Source organism: Phodopus roborovskii, unplaced genomic scaffold (genome assembly GCF_943737965.1).
Source record: "Phodopus roborovskii unplaced genomic scaffold, PHOROB, whole genome shotgun sequence".
Lineage (NCBI taxonomy): Eukaryota > Metazoa > Chordata > Mammalia > Rodentia > Cricetidae > Phodopus > Phodopus roborovskii.
Genome location: NW_026126583.1, coordinates 1441637 through 1463973, shown reverse-complemented (window position 1 = coordinate 1463973; position 22337 = coordinate 1441637).

Sequence of the window (22337 nt, the reverse complement as noted above, 5' to 3'; positions counted from 1 at the left end):
CTGCTCCTCAAATTCACTCAAACAGCCTCAGAGTGGCTAGAAACTCCTGAGAATACATACTAAAGACTCTGCACTTACATTTGTGTCTTTCTGGTGCTAGGATTAAAGGCATGAGCTCTGTTACCCTTTTAGACTGATTCAGTACATGTATCCTGAGTGGTCTTGAACTTAAAGGGATGCCTCTGCATTTGTCTACTGAGTCCTGAGATTAAAGTTATATATAGGCACTGACTGATCTTTATAGTTTGAGACTTACTTTGCTTTCTGAATACTCAGGCAAGCTGTAATAAATAATACATAATATATTACCCTATATAGTTCCGTTGTATAGTTTGACATCAGGGATGGTAAGCCTCAATAAGGTGCTTTATTGTACAGGTTTGTGTTAGCTATCCTGGGTTTTTGTTTTTCAATATAAAGTTCAATAACATTCTATCAAGGTCTTTGAAGAATTTTGTTGATGTTTTGAATGACATTGCATCAAATATGTAGATTGCATTTGTTAGTTGGCAGCAGTATTGTAGTTCTTAGACTTTTCTTTGTGTTCAATTTTATCTTCCAACCAATATTGGCTCCCTCTTTTATGTTCTCTCTCTCTGTCTCTCTCTCTCTCTCTGCCTGTCTCTCTCTCTCTCTCTCTTTCTCTTTCTCTCTCTCTCTCTTTCCTGTCTTTTATTCCTAACCAGGCTCAATCTTCCTGGTCGCACATGTTTTCCTTTCCTCCTCCTCATTTTCTCCTACTTCTTTCTCCATTCGCTACACCCTCCCACTTCCCCTGAGCTCTGGGGGACTTGTCCCTTCCTGGTTCTGTGAGGGGCTTTATATGAATCTCTTAGAATACACTTTGTATACTAGTTCCTCTGGTGGTGTTAATTATAGGCTGGTGATCCTTTGATATAGGTCTAAAATCCATATATGAGTGAGTACATACTGTCGTCCTATTTTTGTGACTGGTTTACCTCATTCAGGAGGGTTTCTTCAAGTGCCTTCCACGTGCCTGCGATTTTCAAGATACCATTATTTTGTTCTGCAGAGTAGTATTCCATTGTGTAGATGTGCCACATCTTCATTAACCATTCTTCAATTGAGGGGCATCAAGGTTGCTTCCAGGTTCTTGCTATTACAAATAGTGCTGCTATGAACATAGTTAACAGTTGTCTTTGTTGCATGGATGTGGATCCTTTGGGTATATGCCTAAGAGGGGTATTGCCGGGTCCTGTGTTAAACTAATTCCCATTTTCCTGAGGAACCGCCATACTGATCTCCAAATTGCCTGTATGAGTGGAGGAGTGTTCCCATTTCTTCACATCCTCTTGAACATGAGTCATCATTGGTGTTCCTAATTTTAGCTATTCTGGCAGCAGTAAGAGGGTATCTCAAAGTTGTTTTGATTTGCATTTCCCTGATAGCTAAGGATGTGGAGCATTTTCTTAAGTGACTTTCAGCCTTTTTCATTTCCTCTATAGTGAATTGTTTCTTCAGTTCTGTACCCCATTTTTAATAGGTTTATTTGGTGGTTTTTTTTTTTTTGACTTGTTTCTTGAATTTTTTGTATATTTTGGAGATCAGCCCTTTGTCGGATATAGGATTGGTGAAAATCTTTTCCCAGTAGGTTGGCTGATGTTTGGTCTTGTCACCTGTGTCCTTTGACTTACAGAAGCTTCTAAGTTTGAAGAGGTCCCATTTATTAATATTTTCTCTCAGAGTCTGTTTCCCTGGAGTTATGTTCAGGAAGCAGTCTCCTATACCAATTTGTTCAAGGGTACCTCCTACTTTCTCTTCTAAGAGGTTCAATGTGGCTGGATTGATGTTGAGGTCTTTGATCCATTTGGACTTGAGTTTTGTGCATGGTGTCAGACATGGGTCTATCTGCAGTCTTCTATACATCCTCATTCAATTGTGCCAGCACCATTTATTGAAGATGCTGTCTTTGCCCCATTGTATAATTATAGCTGTTTTGTCAAAAACCAGGTGCTCATAGGTGTGTGGATTAATATCAGGATTATCAATTCAATTCCATTGGTCTACCTGTCTATTTTTATGCCAATACTAGGATGTTTTCAGAAATATAGCTCTGTAGTAGAGCTTAAAGTCAGGAATGGTGATGCCTCCTGAAGTTCTTTTATTGTATAGGGTTGTTTTGGCTATCCTGGGCCTTTTGTTTTTCCATATAAAGTTGATTATTATCCTTTCAAGGTCGGTGAAGAATTGTGGTGGGATTTTAATGGGGATTGCATTGAATCTGTAGATTGCTTTTGGCAAGATTTCCATTTTTAATATGTTTATCCTACCTATCCAAGAGCATGGATGATCTTTCCACTTTTTGGTATCTTCTTTAATTTCTTTCTTTAGAGCCACAAAGTTTTTGCTGTATAGGTCTTTTACTTCTTTGGCAAGAAATACACTAAAATATGTTATGTTGCTTGTGGCTATTGTAAAGGGAGATATTTCTCTGATTTCTTTCTCTGTCTCTTTGTCGACTGAAAAAAGTAGGGCTACTGATTTTTTTGACTTTATCTTGTATCCTGCTATTTTGCTGAAGGTGTTTATCAGCTGTAGGAGTTCCCTGGTAGGGTTTATTGGGTCGCTTATGTAAACTATCATAGCATCTACAAATAGAGATAGTTTGACTTCTTCCTTTCCAATTTGGAATCCCTTGATCTCCTTTTGTTGTCTTCTAGGGATTTTCTCACATCTTCTTTGAATTTTTATGATGGTAATATTTAAGTCATTCCCTTCTGCTTCCTCTGCTTTGTTGTTGGGTTCCATTCTAATTGATGTAGATTCCCTAGATAATGGTGGTGTCATTCTTGTCTTTCTGTTATTAGATGTTTTCTTGTATCGCCATCTTCCCTTAGCTTCTTCTAGTAGGTGTTGGTTGGGTCCCCCCTTCTGTCTATATTACTTCCCTGGTGGGCTTATGTGGGTCAGAGATTATCTGCAGCTCTTGGTGGTCCAAGCTCTATAGGAAGCTCTATAGGAACCCAAGGATGAGGTCAGGGCTGAGGATACAGTAGAAGATGCCACTAACCAATGGCTCTAGCCAATGGCTAGCAGAAGAGGACAAAGCCTGAGCTGAAAGTTGGGACAGTTTTGCAGGATAGTCAGATCTCACTGGAAACTGGGACTCTCCAGCTGAGGCCTCTTTCTTTAGCAGAGGCCCAGATTTGGGGGGTCAAGGATCTTGCTTGCAGGAACTCAGAGTAGACCTGCAGAGATAGACTGATCTGTGGGAGGGGCCGGGGACTCCAGCAGAGGACTGGAGGTGGGGTCAGAGACCAAGCAGGTGGAAATTACGGGTGGTCCCATGTGGATAGGCAAGTCTCCTTTGTTCAGAGTTGCTCCGAGGAGTCTCTGAAGTAGGGTGGACTGTTGGCTCCACCCTCTGCCCCAGTGCTCACCTAGAGTGGCAGGACAGTGGGCAGGGTAAGGCACAGGGTGGGGGGGTCAGGCTGGTGGTGGGGATGGGTGGGGGTGTATCAGAACTCCAATGGTGCTCTATATGGGGACAGGACACAGGAGCAGCAGGATCAGGGGACAACCCATGGATTTCAGGAGGGGGGAGAGGTTGTAGGGGAGAGGCAGCCCGGATTGGGCCCTGACTCACCTCTGGCCAGTAGCTGGCAGAAGAGGACAAAGGCTGAGCTGAATCTTGGGAAGGTTTTTCAGGATAGTCGGATCTCACTGGAAACTGGAACTCTCCAGCTGAGGCCTCTTTCATTAGCAGAGGCCCTGATTTGGGGGTCAAGGTTCTTGCCGGCAGGAACTCAGAGTGTACCCACAGAGATTGGGGGATCTCTGGAAGGGGCTCGGGACACCAGCAGATGACTGGAGGTAGGTTCAGAGACCAAGCAGGTGGAAATTACAGGAGGTCTCGCGTGGATAGGCAGGTCTCCTTTGTTCAGAGTTGCTCTGAGGAGTCTCAGAAGTACAGTGGACTGTTGGCTCCCTCTCTTTATCAATTTTATGTATACTTCTTGCATCAAATTTTCAATGCTGGCTATTTACTTGTATTACAGAAAATGCTCTATTTTTTATAGCTTCACTGTCAAGAAAGATAGATTGAACATTATTTATTTTTCTACACCCGGAAAATGGTAGGCATTATCCCTATTTAAAAAAACATACATTAAATGTGGATTTCATAATCCTATCACAAAAAAGGTTTGGAGTGCACTGAGACAAATTAAGAACAGCAAGAAAGTATTAGAAGTCACTCTAGATAAAAATCTATGTATAAGGTTTGAAACATATATTCACATTTTTTTTTTTTTTTTAGGAAACTCAATCTTAGGAGTTAAAAATGAGGGCCAAATAGAAATCCATAAGTATAAATAAGCACTATCTAACATGAACACAATTCTTAAAGGCAAGCCACATATGTAAATGATGCAGTTAATAACTATAGACACTAAGCTGAGGAGAAAATTGAAGAAATTACTTTTTTAAAAAAAATTACTTTTAATACTATAATTTTAATACTGTTTTGTTTTCAAAATAACCTTATTTTTTGTACCAATCCTATTTTCCTCACCTTCTTTTTCTCACCCTCTCCCAACCATCTTCCCATCCCACCTCCACTACTGAAAGAAGGTTAGGCGTCCCATGGACAATCATCATTTCACATCATATGTGAAGGGACCAAGGTCCTTGCCCCTTTATATAGGCTGAGTAAGGTATCCCTCCATAGGGAATGGACTCCAAAAGGGCAGTTCATGCACTTGGTTAATTTTCTAGTTCCACTGCCAGTGGACCCATAAGTTGCCCAAGCCCCCCCCCCCAAATGTCACCCACTTTCAGGGAACCTAGTTTGGTCTTATGCACATTCCCAAGCTGTCAGTCTGGAGTCAGTGAGCACCCACTTACTTGGGTCTGCTGTTTCTGTGAGTTTCTACCTGTTCTTGCATTGTTGTTCCTCTCTCTCTACAACTGGGATCCAGGAATTTGGCCCAGTGCTCTGTATCTGTTTCTATAAGTTACTGGATGAAGGCTCTATGATGACAATTAAGATAGTGATAATTAGGAACATCCTGTGGACTGGAGATGCACTCACATGGGGGAGCCTGTACAGGCTGACTGGCCTGCCCAGAGTCTACCAGCATTCTGTTCTGGCCTCCACACACAGAGGTAGCCAGTTTTCCCTTGACCTGCTAGGAGCCTCCTGAGGAACAGGGACTGTGCTTAGGTTCCCCTGTCCCCATGTGCCAGCCTTCTCAGAGTCTGTCAGTGTCCTTGTTCCACCATAAAATACAGTAGAAAATAAGCTTGGGCCTGTTTCTGGACTGCCTTCTGGGTCCCTGCACAGAGCTTCCAGAGGACTTGGATCTGTGCACAGAGTAACCTGTCCTAGCAGACTAGCCAATCTGCAGTCTGCCAATGACCTAGTCACAACTGCATCCACTGGGTAAGGAAAGCCATCAGAGTACTGGACCTGCTTGCACCCACTAGAAAAGAACTTTGGTCCTGTACACACCAGGAGAGGATGAAACCCCACAGGAACACAACGGAAGAAGGGATGGGTAGACAAAAGTATAAAAAGCACAGTTAGCAACAGAAAGATCAATATAATACACGCAGAGTCTAGTGACTTCCCACCATAAAGACTAGAACATCCTAATACAGCTGAAGAAGAAAACAATGACCCTAAAACAACTTATTGAAGATGATAGTGACCATAAAAGAGGAAATAAAAAAATCCCTTTCAAGAAATGGAAGAAAACAAACCAAAAATACAAGAAATCAACCAATCTCTTAAAGAAAGCAAGGAAAGCCACGTTAAAAACAAAAAACAAAAAAACAAACAAACAAAAAAAAAAAACACCTTTTGAAAAACACCTTTTGAAGGAAACAATTCAAACAGTTCAAGACATGAAAACGGAAAGGAGAAGATAAATAAAAGAAAAAGTGAGGGAAAGTTGGAAACAGAAAAGTTGGATAAATGATCAGGAACTAAGGATGCAGGCATAATCAACAGAATATAAGAGATGGAAGAGAGAATGTAAGGTGTAGAAGATACACAAGGATAACTAGATTCATCAATTAAAAAAAAAATCTTAAGCACAACAAATCTAACACAAAATATCCAGGAAATATGGGACACCTCGAAAAAGCCAAACCTAATAACAATAGGTATAAAAGAAGGTAAAATATCCCAACTCAAAAGTACAAGAAATATATTCAACAAAATCATAGAAGAAAACTTTCCCAACCTAAAGAAAGACATGCCAATGAAAGTACAAGAAGCTTAGAGAACACTAAATCAAGTGGACAAGAAAAGAAAGTTCCCTGGCCTTATAATAACTGAAGCACCAAAATGTACAGAATAAAGAAAGGATATTAAGAAAAACAAAGAAAAAGGGCCAAATGGCATATAAAGGCAAACCTATCGGAATTATAACTGATTTCCCCATGAAAACTCTGAAGGCCAGAAAGTCCTGGATATATATTCTACCAACACTAATGGACCACAGATGCCAGCCAAGACTACTAAACTCAGCAAAGCTTTCAATCATTGTAGATGGAGCAACCAAGATATTCCATGAAAAGACCAGAATTAAATAATAGCTATGAACTAATGCAACCCTACAGAAAGTACTTGAACGAAAACTCCAACCCAAGGAAGTCAACTATAAGACTGACCCAGATTCTCTGAATGTGTTGATATTTGGGAGGACTGGGCAGTTTATGGGGCCTCTGGTTTGCGATCAGTATTTATCCCTAGTATACAAATGGATTTTGGGAACCCATTCTTCACAGAGAGATATTCCCTCAGACTAGACATATGCAGGAGGGCTTGTGCCATCCTCAAAATGATATAACAGAATTTGAAGATACACCATGGAAGGCCTCACCCTCCCTGGGGAGCAGCAAGGTGATGGTATGGAATGGGGGTGGATGGGGGGGATCAGATGAGGAAAGGAGGGTGCAGGATCTATGATTGTCTTGTAAAACAATCTTGTTTTAAATTTAAATAAAAAAATATAAAAAATATACTCATCAATCTGAATATAGTGGAATGGCAATTGTAGGTGTAAGTTACTGTCTTACTGAGTCCTACAGTGATTTATTTCCAAATAAACTCTCAGAAGCTTATATTAAGTATAATTTTTTTTGGCTGATAGCTCAGTCTTATTGGCTAGTTCTCTCTTAATTATTAACCTATTTCTATTAATCTGTGTATGCCCCATGTAGGACTCCTTGATCCTTGGTAGCTATATGTCATATCCCTTACTTGGTTTACCACCTTTCTTTATACCTGTTTAGATTTCACCTCCACCTGTATAAATCCTGCCTTCCCATTGCCCCAAACAGCTTTGTTCATAAACCAATAAGAGAAATATATATTCACAGCATAAAGAAGGACATCCCTTCTCCTCTATTGCTTAGATACTTAGCCTGAGTCATCCTTGCATATTCTTGGGAATTTCCCTAGTGCTAAATTTCTTTTTAACCCTATAATGACTCCCTCTATCAAGGTATCTAATTCTATTTTCTTTCTCTCTCTGCATTCCTCTTCCTCCTCCCTGAGCCCTCATTTTTCCATCCTCTTTCTTCTTCTCCCCTCTGTGCTGTCCTACTACACACCCCTCTTCCATAATTCTCCCAATTTACTCATAAGTTCTTGTCCATTTCCCCTTCTTGGGGAGGGGGTGTCCTTGTATGTCTCCCTTAGGATACCCCAGGTTTCCTGGCTTTTCTGGGGTTGTGGACTGTAGTTTTGTTGTTTGTTTGTTTGTTTTATTGCTTTGCTCTACATCTAATATTAGTTAAGAGTGAGTACATGCCATGTTTGTCTTTTTGTGTCTGAGTTATCTCACTTGGGATGGTTTCTTCTAGTTTCATCCATGTGCCAGCAATTTCCTAATACCATTGTTTTTACCACTGAGGAAAAACTCCAGTGTCTATAGGTACCAGATTTTTTTATCCATCCTTCAGTTGACATTTATCTAGGGTCATGACATTTTCTGGCAACTATAAATAATGTTGCTTTGAACATAGTTGAACAAAGGATCTTGTTATGTGAATGTGTATTATTTGGGTATATGGCTGAGAGTAGTATTGCTGTGCCTTGAGGTAGATTGATTCCCAATTTCCTGAGAAACAGGAGAAACAACCATACTGATTTAAAGTGGGTCTACATGTTTGCACTACCCACAGTAATGGAGGCATGTTCCCATTATTTCTCATCCTATCTAACCTAAATTTTCATTAGTGTTTTTGATCTTAGCCATTCTGACAGGTATATGAAGGTGTCTCAGAGTTGTTTTGATTTGAAATTTCCTGATAGTTAAGGAATTAGATAAATTTTAAAACATAGCATATTATAGTATATGTGCTCAACAATCTTTATATGCTAGTAGTACTCCCAATTCATATAGATCAAGGAAAATATTTAATTTAGTATTACTTGCTTTAAAAATATAGTTTAGAGGAGATTGTGTAAAAATAAAATTTGTTGAAGTTACATAACATGAAATCATTTGAATAAGTAGGTGGACAATGGAGAAGAAAAATAGTTGTCAAAGGAACATCACAATTTTGTCAAAAAACAAGTTCAATTGGAATTTGAGCAATATCACAACTTTAAAATAAGACTTTTGGGTCATAAACTCTCTTAATCCTGATAATGAAATGGCATGTGTTTCAATTCAAAATTTCAGCTAGATATCAGTGGTGTTCTTGAAAATTAAGAGTTTGGGCTGGAGAGATAGCTCAGCCATTAAAGGCTTGGGTCACAACCATAAATACAAGATAATTAAGAGTTTAAATGACTATATCATTGCTACCAAAGCCCTCAGATAGGTAGAGTAACGCTAAGGTCTGGAGATTATAAACCTGGATTTCCCAAGGTTAATACAAAAATGATTGATATATTCGATCTCCAAGATGAAACTAGATATGTCTATTAATATTCCTCAGCATGATGAAGGGAGTAAGGAATAGAAGGTCAGAGAAGAATGAGGACAAGAAACACTTAGAGAAAAAAAATGTAGCAGTCATGGAAAGACCACATTTTCTACACCATAACAAGCAAATATTTATAGATGCTACAACTAAAGCAGATGTGATCCATGTTCAATGTATTGATGGCAAATTATTCTGAGAGTTATGAGGGAAAACTGCCCTCCTGTAAGTGAGCATTGTAAGATGATTCCAACAGTCTAATATCACATTGCTAATCCCCCAAGGCAGCAGTGAGGGCTTAGATAGCTTCATACATATTTGAGTTATGAGCTCCTGCTGGTTCTCGCCAAGAATTCACAAATATTATTCTTGATTTGATTCACAGTACTGACTTCAGAATCTTTAAAGCAATTGGATAAATGAGGAACCGAGTCTTGGGCTGAATTATGTTTCTGGCAAGGGCAAAATGATGTCTTTGAAAAAGACATTTAACTCTAAAGACATTACCATAAGGAGGGAAAAGACATTACTAATGAGAAACACTTTATTTTTAATAAGAATTAAACTATTAATCAGAAATAATACCAGAAACTTGGCCTTTATTCTACAATTATTCAACAAATATTTAGTCAGTAGATATAATAAAATTGTTTGAAGATTCAAAATTCAAAAAAATAAAATTAAAAATCTCTTAATGTGGAATCTAGCAATTGGCTACAGTTTTGTTATAGCAAACCTCACAAATGTCTCTCTGACATCTGGATGGCTTTTTATAAATAAAACCTTATCCAGACAATACACAGTCCTATTCCCTGCCACACACTGACCACATAACTGATAATTCAGAGAAATCACTTTGATCAAACTAAAAAGAACTAGAGGAAAACTTTCTTCTCATCTTCATGGTCTTTCAAAATGAAGCATTTTACATCCCTCTGTGAAAGACAATTATGGACTGGAAGAATGACTTCTGAACTACTCAAATTCACTAGGGACCCATGTATTAATATCTAATGCCCAGGTTTCACCCCAAGTCAGTTAAACCAGAGGCTATAGGGATGGGATTTAATTATCAATTTTTTTATGCTTGGTTTGGTTTGGTTTTGTTTGGTTTTGTTGTTGCTGTCCATTTTACTTTTTGTTTTGACCTGAAAATTTTTCTGACATAGAGTGAAGGCTAAATATTAGTATCCTTTGGCATCCCAGAAATTCCCATCCAGACATTAACTGACACATGACTTTCTATATCTCCAGCATAATCTCTGTGATAAGAAGTAATTCAATGCTCTTCATTGCCCTCTAAGATAAATATAATCTTCTGAAAGAAACTTAAAGAAAGAGAAATTTATAAATGTAAATTTGATGGGGATTAATTATTGTCTAGTCTTTTCTGGTTTCAGCAAGTTATAGTCAATCAAATATATATTCAGTAAGGAATTTAAGGAGAGAAACAAATCCAGCAGCAATTGTGAGAAACCTGAATGTTTTTAAATGAAATTTGTGTCACCTACATTAGATATTAATGACACCTAATCCATTGTTTGCTATGAGAGTGCTCAAACAAAACTACTTAGATTTAGAAACCACTCATTTTTAAAGATTAAAATAGTTATCTTAGGTACTTGAGAGGCAGAGGCAGGCAGATCCCTGTGAGTTTGAGACTAGTCTGGTCTACAAGAGCTAGTTCCAGGACAGTCTTAAAGCCACAGAGAAAAATTTGTCTTGAAAAACCAAATAAAAAAATCTTAGTTTTGAAATGTAGGAAGTCAGTATCCAAATGATGCTATGAAAAAGAAACTTTGATTCTTAGTGAGAAGGGAATACTTGTATTATGGTATTGCATTTCAATAGAGAAAGGATTAAACTCAATTTCCAACTAGGATGTGTAAAGATTACATCCAAGGACCTAGGATGAAGTCAGTGGCTGCATAATTACCATGAGAAAAAAGAATAAATAATTTCTAAGTTTGCAAACTGTAGGAAACCAAGGTCAGGTATATTCAATAACCATCTGTGTTGTACCACACTGTGTCATTTTTCTCAGGGAGCTTTGACTTAACTACAAATAGAATGTTGATGACACACCAAAGAAACAGTTCTACCTGAGTTAAACTTTGCTAATTGGTACATGTATTGGGGTTCTTATGTGGGTGAGAGCTTCCATAGAGAAGCATGGCCAAAATATCTGCATCACTGAGAAGCCCACCCAAGCATGTATAAAATCTCAGGAAAGATGTTATACTATAATTGCCAGAGCAATTTACAGAAAGCCTTCACTGGAGTCTCAATTTCAAAAATTGGTTACAGTTATTCTCCCTTTTGGAATCTTTAAACATTCTTTGCATCTTCCATTGCATAAGTTTCTTTTGCATCTTGATCTATGAGTAATGAGTATCATTCCAATCCAGGAGACCATTTGGACAAAATAAAGATGCAAAATACCAGGACAAAGACACACACACACACACACACACACACACACACACTCACACTCACACACACACACACAAAACAAACAAACAAAAAAACAAAACAAAACAAGATTTGGCAGAGAATTAGGAGCCCTGACTAAAGCTTTGTTCAAAGGAGGGATTTTTTTAGACAATGTCATAGGTGATGTCCCACTTAGGACTTTGGTCTCTACCAGAAAACATTCAAATAAAGAAAATCAAGAAAAGTATATTCTTCATTTCAAGAGAGGTTAAACACAGACTCTAAAATAGATAAATTATGTTTTTTTTTTATAAAAAAGATACCTTTGCTTTAACCTCTTATGTATAACTGCATAGCAACTTTAAACAAAAAAAAAAATTGAAAACTTGCTCTTTTTAATTGAAGAGGTTAGTGTAAGTGAAAATTCTCTGAGGGCTTTTTTCAATGTAAAATAACACAGCCCAATTTCCTTAAAATTTTATGTACTATAATTTATAATACTTTCCCTATAATTTCATGAGATGGTTTGGAATTATTTCCATTATTTTTCATGTCCTTCATATAATTCTTGTGAGCAAAGTTATAAAATAAAGGCACACTTAAACCCTCATACATTTTACATTTTCTCACACCAGAGTAGAAATGAGTACTATGGGTCTGATTTTAACAAAAAGTATCATAACTTATAATTATTTCCCAACCTTGGTTAGACATTAAGATGGGCGAACTGGCATATATAGATCTCCTTTGACTTTGTTATCAGGCATGCAATGTTCTCCAAGAAGACAAATGACTGGATTACATTTTGGTTATTAAAGTGAGGCTTATTATGCTGTTCAACAAAGGTACATTTAATAGCATTTTTATTATACTCAAATAATATCCGGAGTTACACACTTAAAAAGTAAATGAAGTGTAGCCCTGTCGAGAATCACTCCTCTGTGAATTCAGGCAAAGTAAGAATAGTATATTATTCTTAATAGAAAGGCCCAAATACATATTTGAGTTATAAATACATGTAAGGATGAATGATATGTACTTCAAGGCTATTTTACTATGAAACTAAGGGTAGTTAAAGCACATTATAGGGGACTTTAAATTTTCTTATAGAAAATGAGCACTATGCTGTTCAGGTTTTATAGCCTGAATTCGAATCTATCCCTCAATAGAGTTCCCTTTGTTCCATGAAACACATGATTGTTGTGGGCCTTTTTGTTCATGAATGAAGTTAAGTTTCTACTTCCTTTGGGCAACAGAGTCCTTTTCATATGTATGTATGTAAATATGTATATAACATTTTTATCTCTACAATTTGCCTAAAAACTGAAACTCAGAAAGTCTTCAATATTTAAGAGCATTTCATCTAATGGTTGGAGATGTGTGTAGAGTGTCAGCAAGAGGATCAATAGTTCAAGGTCATACCTAGCCATACAGTAAAGTTGAGGTCAGCATGGAAATTTTAGACTCTGTCCTTATCTACTATAGAAGATCTTAGCAAATATATTCGTTTATGAAATTCTACAGTTATTTTAAAATATGTAAGTTTTCAACCATAACTTATTTACTGTTGAATTTCAGTTCCCTGTAGTTTAGTATGCCTAACACACTCAACAAAGAGTGTGTTTTCTACAATTATCCATTTTCATATGACAAACAGAAATTATAAATATGTATATATGTGTACTTCTGTGTACATATTTGAAGTCTGTTTACATATATGTGCCTTTGGAAATTATTTCTATAGTGAAATGGTAAAACACATTCATGAACTCATTTATTAATGTTATTTCTCTAGGAAATTTTGGTTTATAAAGTTCATTATTATTGAAATTAAACATTTCTTGTTGAGAAGTACCTGAGTGTGTCTAGTTGAGCCAAGCAACATCTTATTTTTCCCATCTCATATTAGTAAGAGGCCAAGATAACTTTAATTCCCATACACCATGGATATCAATGATGCAGACACTAAATTGGAAACAGGGTGTCTTCATCACCACAATTTCCTGAAATCCAGTATAACATTTATTTCTTAAAGCTTTGAATTTGAATTTTTACAACCTATTTCTATGTGTGTGTTTAAATCTTCTACAATGAAAACTATCCTCCAAAAGGAAGCCAATAGCATACATTTGAAATGAAATAATTATCTAAAGACAGTGCATGTTTATCAGTTTATAAGAAAACTGGTAGCAAACAACAATTAGGTAGCATAGATGGCCCTTCTCATGTCTAAACAATTGTATCTTTTAGAATTTTGTGGACAAATAAGGTATCAGTAGGTAAAATAAAAGACAACTCTAATATTTTTAACACCATTTTTCCCTCTTGCTAATTGCAAGATGCCAAAGAGGAACATGGCATGTACTCATTCATATATGGATTTTAAACACAGAGCAAAGGATCACCAGCCTATAATTCACACCTCCAGAGAAACTGGGATACAAGGAGGCACCTAAGAGATTCATACAAGTCCCTCACAGAAGAAGAAAGGAACAAGATCTCCTAAACAAATTGGGAGTGGGGGGTTGAGTGGAGAAGGAGCAAGGAGAAAGAGAAGGGGAGGAGAGGACAGCATCTGGGATAGGAAGATTGAGTCAGGGGACAAATAGACAAGAGTAAAAAGAGATACCATAATAGAGGGAGTCATTAGGAAAGGAACAAGATCTCCTAAGCTTATTGGCAGTGGGGGTGGGAGGGGTTGAGTGGAGAGGAGGCTAGGAGAAAGAGAAGGGGAGGAGAGAAGAGCATGTGGTACTAAAAAGATTGAGTCAGAGGAAAAATAGACAAGAGCAAAAAGAGATACCATAATAGCCATTATAGGATGAACAGAAAACTGACTTTAGAGAAATGTACAGACATCTACAAGGATACCCTTAATGCGATTAATGACTAACTTATATACCATCGTAGACCCCTCATCTAGTAGCTGATGGATACAGAAACAGACACCCATAGCTAAACACTGAGCCAGCCAAAATAAAATCCAGATGCAGAGAGGGAGGAGTAATGAGAAAATGGGCACAAAACCAGGCTAGAGAAACCCACAGAGTCAGGTGACCTGAACAACGGAGAGGCAATGGACCCCCAAAACTGATAGCTGGGAAACCAGTATTGGATTCACTCAGACTCACTGAACATGTGTCTCATTTAGAAGGCCTGGGCAGTCTAAGGGACCTCTGACAATGGAATTAGGAAGTAACCTTGTGCACAAAAGGACTTTGGGGGCACATTCCCCATGGAGGGATACTCCCTTAAACTAGAGGCAGAAAGGAGGACCTAGTCCCTACTCAAATGACTTGACAGATTTTGTTGATCCTTCCTGGAAGGTATAATCCTCCCTGTGGAGTGAGGGGGGGACGGTAGGGTGATAGGGGGTAATGGGAGGGAGGGATGGGAGGGCGGGGGAGAGAGGGAACTTGGATCGATATATAAAATGAGAAAAAAAATACAAACAAAATTTCAAATAAAATTAGTTACAAAAACTTCAAAACAAATTTAATCTCATGTGAAATATACAATTACCACGTTAGACAGACTATCCTTAAATTTAGGTAAAACAAATGATGGACATATAGACATCCCAGATTTAAATTCCAGAGCTCTAATAGTGAATGCAACATGTTATTGACACAAACAGATTCAAGTGATAAATCAAATAGAATCGATGACATACATATGAGGTCACACTCCAATCACAACTTGACTTTTGAAATATATATCAATAATGTACATTGAAGAAAAGTCAATTTCATCAAAAATGGGCTCTGTTTAAAAGGAATAGGTACATGTAGAAGAAAAAAAATCAATCTTTATCTCTCACTTCACAGAACTTGACTCAAAATGGTTCAGGGAACTCAACATAAGATACCCTGAATCTGAGAGTAAATAAAAAGACGAATGTTCTTAAACTCATTGGCCATTGGTGCAGGAAAGGACTTTCTTCTGTGCCAGACCTTAGTATCTTAGCATTTATCATCACTAAATAGCACCTCATGAATCTACAATTATTCTGTAATGTAAAAGTCACCATCATTCAAGTGAAGAAGCAGAATACTGGTTCAAAGACTGTAAGACCTAGAGGGAATGGAGGGTACAAATGAACCTAGGCCTTCAAAGAATAAATTGACTACTGCACCCATGAACTCAGAAAGAGTGTAGCAGGATGCACAGGTGAAGACACACAGGACGTTCACAGGACTGGGCATCATGGGGTGCCAGTGCTGTGACAGAAAGTGGACACAAGTCCACATCACAAAGGCAGGATCTATCTCCAATTGATAAGCATTTGAAAACTGCTTTACTCCAATCTAACTTATGTACAAATCACTCTTATGATGATGCTGCATGGCCAGTAATAGATGATCAAAACTGAAAGGGCAATTTTGAAAGATCACTTTCCAATAGTGTTTTTTCAGGGCTTTATTTTACTTGTGAATTCATTCATTCATTCATTCATTCATTCATTTTTTCTCTTACCTTAGAGTTTCGTTGTGTACGTATTATGGTTTGGTTTTGTGTTTTTAATGGCTTTCCTGTGTATGCAAATTTATATGTAACAGTTGCTATAAAAATATTTCTTTGGGAGGGAAGCAAGAAGGGAGGGATGTTGGGAAGGAGGGAAAGAAGGAAGAAGGGAGAGGGAACTGGGATCGACATGTAAAATAATAAATTAAATTTAAAAAAAATGCTTTGACTCCAAAATTTAAGTTCAAGGACAAGTTACTGGGGAAAAGGTCTTCTATTTTTTTTCCACAGAAAATGAAAAGATATGGATTCCTTCCAGACTAATGTGGTTTGATCAAGCCAGACCACCTGAAACAGAGTACCAGGTGATCCTACATTCAAAACAGCTGGACAAAGCAGCCTTACAGACTACAGTCAGGATTTCTGAATCTTCACAGAATCCCCCATGACAGCACCCCTTACCAGCAGGAAGTAGTTTGGAAAGAACAATGCCCAAATTCCCAAATATTGTCTATAAATGTTTGTTTTCATTTAAATGGACTTGGTTATAATAAATAAATAAATAAATAAAAGAGTATTTCTTTGAGTATATGTGAATTTTTGGCTCCTTTCCTTGTTTGATTGTTATGCACTATTCTGGAGTTTTTGTTTTGTGTTTCTATCATTATTATTAGACAATTGATTTTATCATAATAAGGTAGAGAAATAAAGGTAGGGTAGGGAGGATCTGAGAGAAATCTGGAGAGGGGAAAAGAATGAAAATATATGACATGAAAAAATTATATTTTCAGTTAAAATATTAACTTTCAACATCCATAATAATTGATGATATTTAAATTAAAACTACTTTTACATTTTACCATTTTCTAATAAGAATAGCCCATCCCACATAGAGGGATACTTTCTCAGCCTAGACACATGGGGAAGGACCTAGGCCCTGCCACAAATGATATGAGAGACTTTGAAGACTCTCCATGGTAATCCTCATCCTTCCTGGGGAGCTGAAAGGAGATGGGATGGAATTTGGTGGTGAAAGACCCCAAGAGTTTGTGGAGCCTGTCAGGGGGAAGGCCCTTGCCCCCAAGAGGCGAGACCGGACCACTGGATGCAAGTGCAAGAGGTTATTTATTGTTTACACACAGGTACCTATGGACGCCCCAGTCTTTCGAGAGACTGAGAGAGCGTGCCTGGTTAAAGCATATGCAGTTTATATAAGGTTGGTGTAGCAAGAAGCAGGCTTACAGAAGCAGAAGCATGGTTACAGGGACTTCATTGTTTCATCTAAATGTAGCAGTTGTAGTTAACCAAGGACAGTTGGTTATTGGGGTTGGGCACAAAGAATACAAAGAATTCAGTTATGACTTTCTCAGCATACTGGACACTGTCCTGCTGACCTTGCTTTAGTCCAAGCTGCAGACCACAGATATCTGGTTGGCGTTGGATGAGAGCAGCACCTGATTCCCTCCTGTACTTTTCTCATAGCTTGACCTTGACAAATTAGCAAGAGCAATTTAAACAGGCAATAAGCATAGTGGGGGTCTTTCAGTGGGAGTGATAGGGGAGGATAAGAGGGTGAGTAACCTGGGATTGACATGTAAAACAACTTTGTTTCAAATTTAAATTAAATAAAAGAATCTTGGTGCAAGAGCACTCCCCTACACCCCCCCAAAAAAAAGAGAAAGAAAAGAAAGAAGGAAGAATAGAATAGCAAAAAGAAAAAAAAAAGAAACATCAATAAAGGAAGGGAATGATGGGGGAATAGAAAAAAATATATTCATTCTTGATAGATTTCATACTACTGCATTATTCTATATGGAGGCATTTACCTAAAATGCTTGAAGTACATATTCCACATGAATAGCTTACATAACTCTTGGGCATATATTTAAAAGATCTATATTCTACTGTAAAATATATTTCATTCATTTTCACACACCACACACACACACACACACACACATATGTTATTTTTTCTTATTTTGCATAATGATCCTAGTTCCCTTTCCCTCTCTCCATTCCATACCCCCAGTTCCTCTCTCCCATCCCATCCCTCCCTGAGTCCACAGGGATTGTGATGCCTTCCAGAAGAGATGATCAAAATCTGTCAAGTCATCTTGACTGCTTTATTCTGCAGAATAATAATGAAAGTATGGTATATTATACAATTGGATATTCTTTAACTGTTAGGAAAGTGAAATTAGCAGATAAATGAATGAAGCTAGAAACATTTAATTTTTTTGAGTGAAATAATCAAGATTGAGAAAGACAAATATGGCAGGCATGGCACTACAGCGATCATTGAAAGAGCACATGTGATATACAAGCACAAGTCAGAACAAGGCAGAGAGAGATGAGGGAGACAAACAGACAGAGAGAGAGAGAATGAGGAAGAGAGAGGGGGTACAGCCATACAGACTGACAGATGAGACAGATGAAAACTTACCCCATAATCATAATGGGGTGATGATACACCAAAAACATTAAAGGCTAAAATACTAACAAACCTATTGCTAGGAATTAGTTACTTGATTTGGAATTGTTGGCAAGTGAGGCTCTATTGATTCCCCAATTATCACCAGAAATTTATAATGCTATTAATTACCCAACCACCCCAACCACCACTTTAATGGAAAGACCTTATTTCTGGATTCACCATGTATTTGAATCAGAATCCATAGAAAAATAAAACTGGTACTCACCTGGTTATTTTATTCCTACCTGCCAGCTTTCGTAAATGATGGGGATATTGATGCATGTAAGAGAAGAAGAAAATAATTCTCAGTCATACCCACTTGAAATATGAGGATTACATTAATGACTCACCAGGTAAAACATGCTCACTATTGCAAAAGCAGCATGAATATCAATGACTAACCAATTTCTGCTTTGATTTATTCTGTGATCCCCAAAGTAAAATCCAGACCTGGCAGCATTATTGGGCAGGAATATGTGAATAGACAGTCTCTAGGCAAGAACCCACCAGTATTATTCCACTAAACTGGCATGGTTTTAAACTGATATCTGACAACATTGTACCTATAGATTATCGCATAAGTTAGCCATCAACAAAACAGCATTCACTTCATATCCACCACAGACACCCACAACTGATGTGTGAAGAATAAGTGACTGTTAAACACTCAGCACCAAATGGAACATCAGTAGCACAACCTTTTTTTCTAAGGCTCAATTATGGTTGGGGAAAGAGGAAGAGAGATTGTGAAGGGAACAAGGGAACAATGTCTTTCAGACACAATAGGGCAGTTGCACATATGAACTCATGGCATGAATGACAGCATGCACAAGACCTGTGCAAGCTCAATGCAGACCAAATTCTAGTACAGAGAGTAGGTATGGTCATGAAGTCATACAACTAGGTGAAGGATTATTGGCAATTGTTAATTGCTGTGAGGGTCACTCTTATTTTTTTTTACACTATAACCTCTGGAAATTTAGCCAGGCTCCAGTGTATTTTCTCATATTGAAAACTATACAAGAAGTAAAAATTTTACTTGATGTGTTTTTATAATTGAGTTACATGTTGTCTAAAGAGTGAAAGTATATATTTGGGAAAAGTTTTGGGGGGATGAGTAAATATAATCAAATAACATTATAAGGAATTCTCAAAGAATTAATTACAATAAATAATTAACTTAGTCTAAGATTTATCAGATTCTTTTTCTATTCCAGAATGTTGGCCCTCAGAAATACCATATTATAACAAGAGTAGACTACAAACTAAAACTATTGTTTTTGTTTCAATATGATATAATTAAATCACTCTACCCTTTCAGGATAAGTGGAAGCATGATGCTGTACTATTAAATGAAATCATCGTATGACATCTGTACTAGGTATACTGAAAAATACTTATTTGAATGCAATGATGTTAGTGTGTGCATGCATGTGTATTCATGTTCATGAGTTTGTGGTGTGTGTTGTTTGTGTGTCTGTGTGCATGTGGTATATAGGAGTTTGTTGCACTTATGTGTGTATGTGTTTTTGGTGTGTGTGTGTGTGTGCTTTACAGTATATATGGAAACCAAAGGTCAATATGAACTCTCTTCCATCTGGTGGGAACTCTTTATACAGAGTGAATTTTGGGACAAGCTAAAGTTACACATAGAAACCCTGCCTCAATAAATTAAAAAAAAAAAAAAAAAGAAAAGAAAAAAGTAAAAGAAATAGAATAATAAAAAAGCCACAAAAAGATGGAAGCACATAGAGAGTCTGGATACTGTATGCAATTATATTGTTTTTAAATTGCTCAATTGCTAAGGAAGAAATAAATGCTACAATACACGTGATTATCAATGCTGCTAAATTAAATTAATCAAATTTATATATTTTAAATATTCTTTGACTTCCAAATTTAAGTTAAAGAACAGGTTACTTGGGAAAAGGATTTCTGTTTTTGTTTCCACAGTAAATGAAAAGCTATGGATTCCTTCCAGGCTAAAATTGTTTGAAAAGCAAGACCCCCTGAAACACTGTCCTAAGTGATTCAACATTCAAAACATCTCAGACAAGGCATCCTTGCAGACCACTACAGCCAGGATATCTGTGTCATTTAAGATCCCCAAGACAGAGCCCCCTACCAGCAGGAAGCAGTTTGGAAAAAACATTGCACTAATTCCCAAATATTGTCTATCAAAGTTTAAATGTGGTTGGTTATAAATACCTAATGACCAAAACCAATGTAATTTGAAACTTGATTAACCTGGATAAACAATAAATTTTAACATATAGGGAAAATTAAATAAATTAAAATATAACCATATTTCAAGTTAACATATCGTATCAAAACAAAAGGAGCTATTATGCTTCTTCCAGAAGTGATGATCCTTTAAATAAGAACCCCAGTGCCAAGCGAAATTGTCTTCTATGAGTTGTTGTTGAGTAGATATATCCATAAGGCTACAAAAGGAAAATAAGCATTTACTGTATTTGGTACTCTTGGTTGTCGACAATAACTCAGTGGTAAAATCCTATTTCTGAAGATAGTGGACACTTGGATATATGACATAGAGAAATCAAGTTGGTACTGAGATATAAGCTCTTTCCTGACTGGCTGGCTGGCTAGTCTAGTTTTCATAGTTTCAAAAATGTGTATTTTGCTTTAGTGTCTAATGAAGTTGAAATTCAGCTTTAATCCATGGTAGTCTGATAAAATATAGAAGGTTATTTTTTTTTCTGAGTCTTGCTTTGGTCAGAGTATATGGTCAAGTTTGCCCTAGGTTTCATGAGGTGTTGAGAAGAAGGTATATATTTTTGTTTGTGTGAAATGTTCTGTACATATCCTTTATGTCTTATTTCAGCCATAACTTCTTATAATTTTGTTACTACTCTGTTCAGATCCTACTATCAAAGAACAGCTAGGGTATGTTGGTGCTATACTGTATTTTTCATTACTGATTCACACACATTCTTTGTGTGGCCTTTAGGCATCTGGTTTAAAGATGATTATAGTACTAGCTATTGATTCCTGTGTTTGCATTTATTGGATGTGTGTGTGTGTGTGTGTGTGTGTGTGTGTGTGTGTTTGTGTGTGTGTGTGTTTGTGTGTGTGTGTGTGTGTGTGTGTGTGTGTGTGTGTGTGTGTGTTTCTTCATTTTTTTCTTTTTCTATCTGGTCTTCTGGCCTGAATGGGCAAGGGTTTTGGTGACTAGCCAGTCCTCAGGTAAGGGAGGTTTGGGAGCCTAGAATCACTAGGTCTTGCCTGTCTGTGATAAAGCCAATATCCTTTTCTGATTATGCAGACCAGGATATGGAGCCCAATGGTGGGGTTGAATTCTTGGATCCCTATATATGGCATGCTCTCTAGTAAAGTAGAAATCTTCCAATGTTGTGGTCAGGATATAGAATCCAGGAGAGTGGTTGTAGTTTGAGTGTTTTGGGCAGGATTATCAGCATTTAGTGGATAGTGTCTTACTTAGGATCAGCTTGTCTTCCAGGACAACTAACAAATCTGGTGTCCATCTCTATTGCAGTTTAATAAGGACCAGGATAAACAATTAGGCCGAACAGATGTTTATTCAGGGAGGAATAACTCCCAACATAGACAGGTGAACATCAACAGGTTCCTGCTTCCAAGAATTCCTCCGGAAGTCATCCTGTCCCTGTGCGGCTTGCAAGAGAGAGCTCTCCCTTACCTCCTCAGACCTAGTTCCCCAGGTCACTTCCGCCCCTGGCTCCACCCCCCAAAAAGGTGTCGTCAGTGCCACAGAAGGAGACAAAGTGAATATCCCACTACACATCTCTATGCCCCATGCTCTTATAAAGCTGGGTTCTGCTTCTGAAGTTATAGGCCAGGATATGGATATCAAGGTATGGGGTGCAGTCTGGGTTTGTTGAGCAGGATTGAAAGACTATTAGATGTTGATGGATTTGTTCTGGTTAGGACCACCATGGCCCCTGGTAAATTTCTTGGGATTGAGAGTTCTCTTGTTAAGTGTAAAGCTATAGTGTAGTTTGGGGTTCTTGGGCAGGCTTTAATACTAGCAGGGAGAGGGAAATGTCTTACCTCTGGTCCAGCC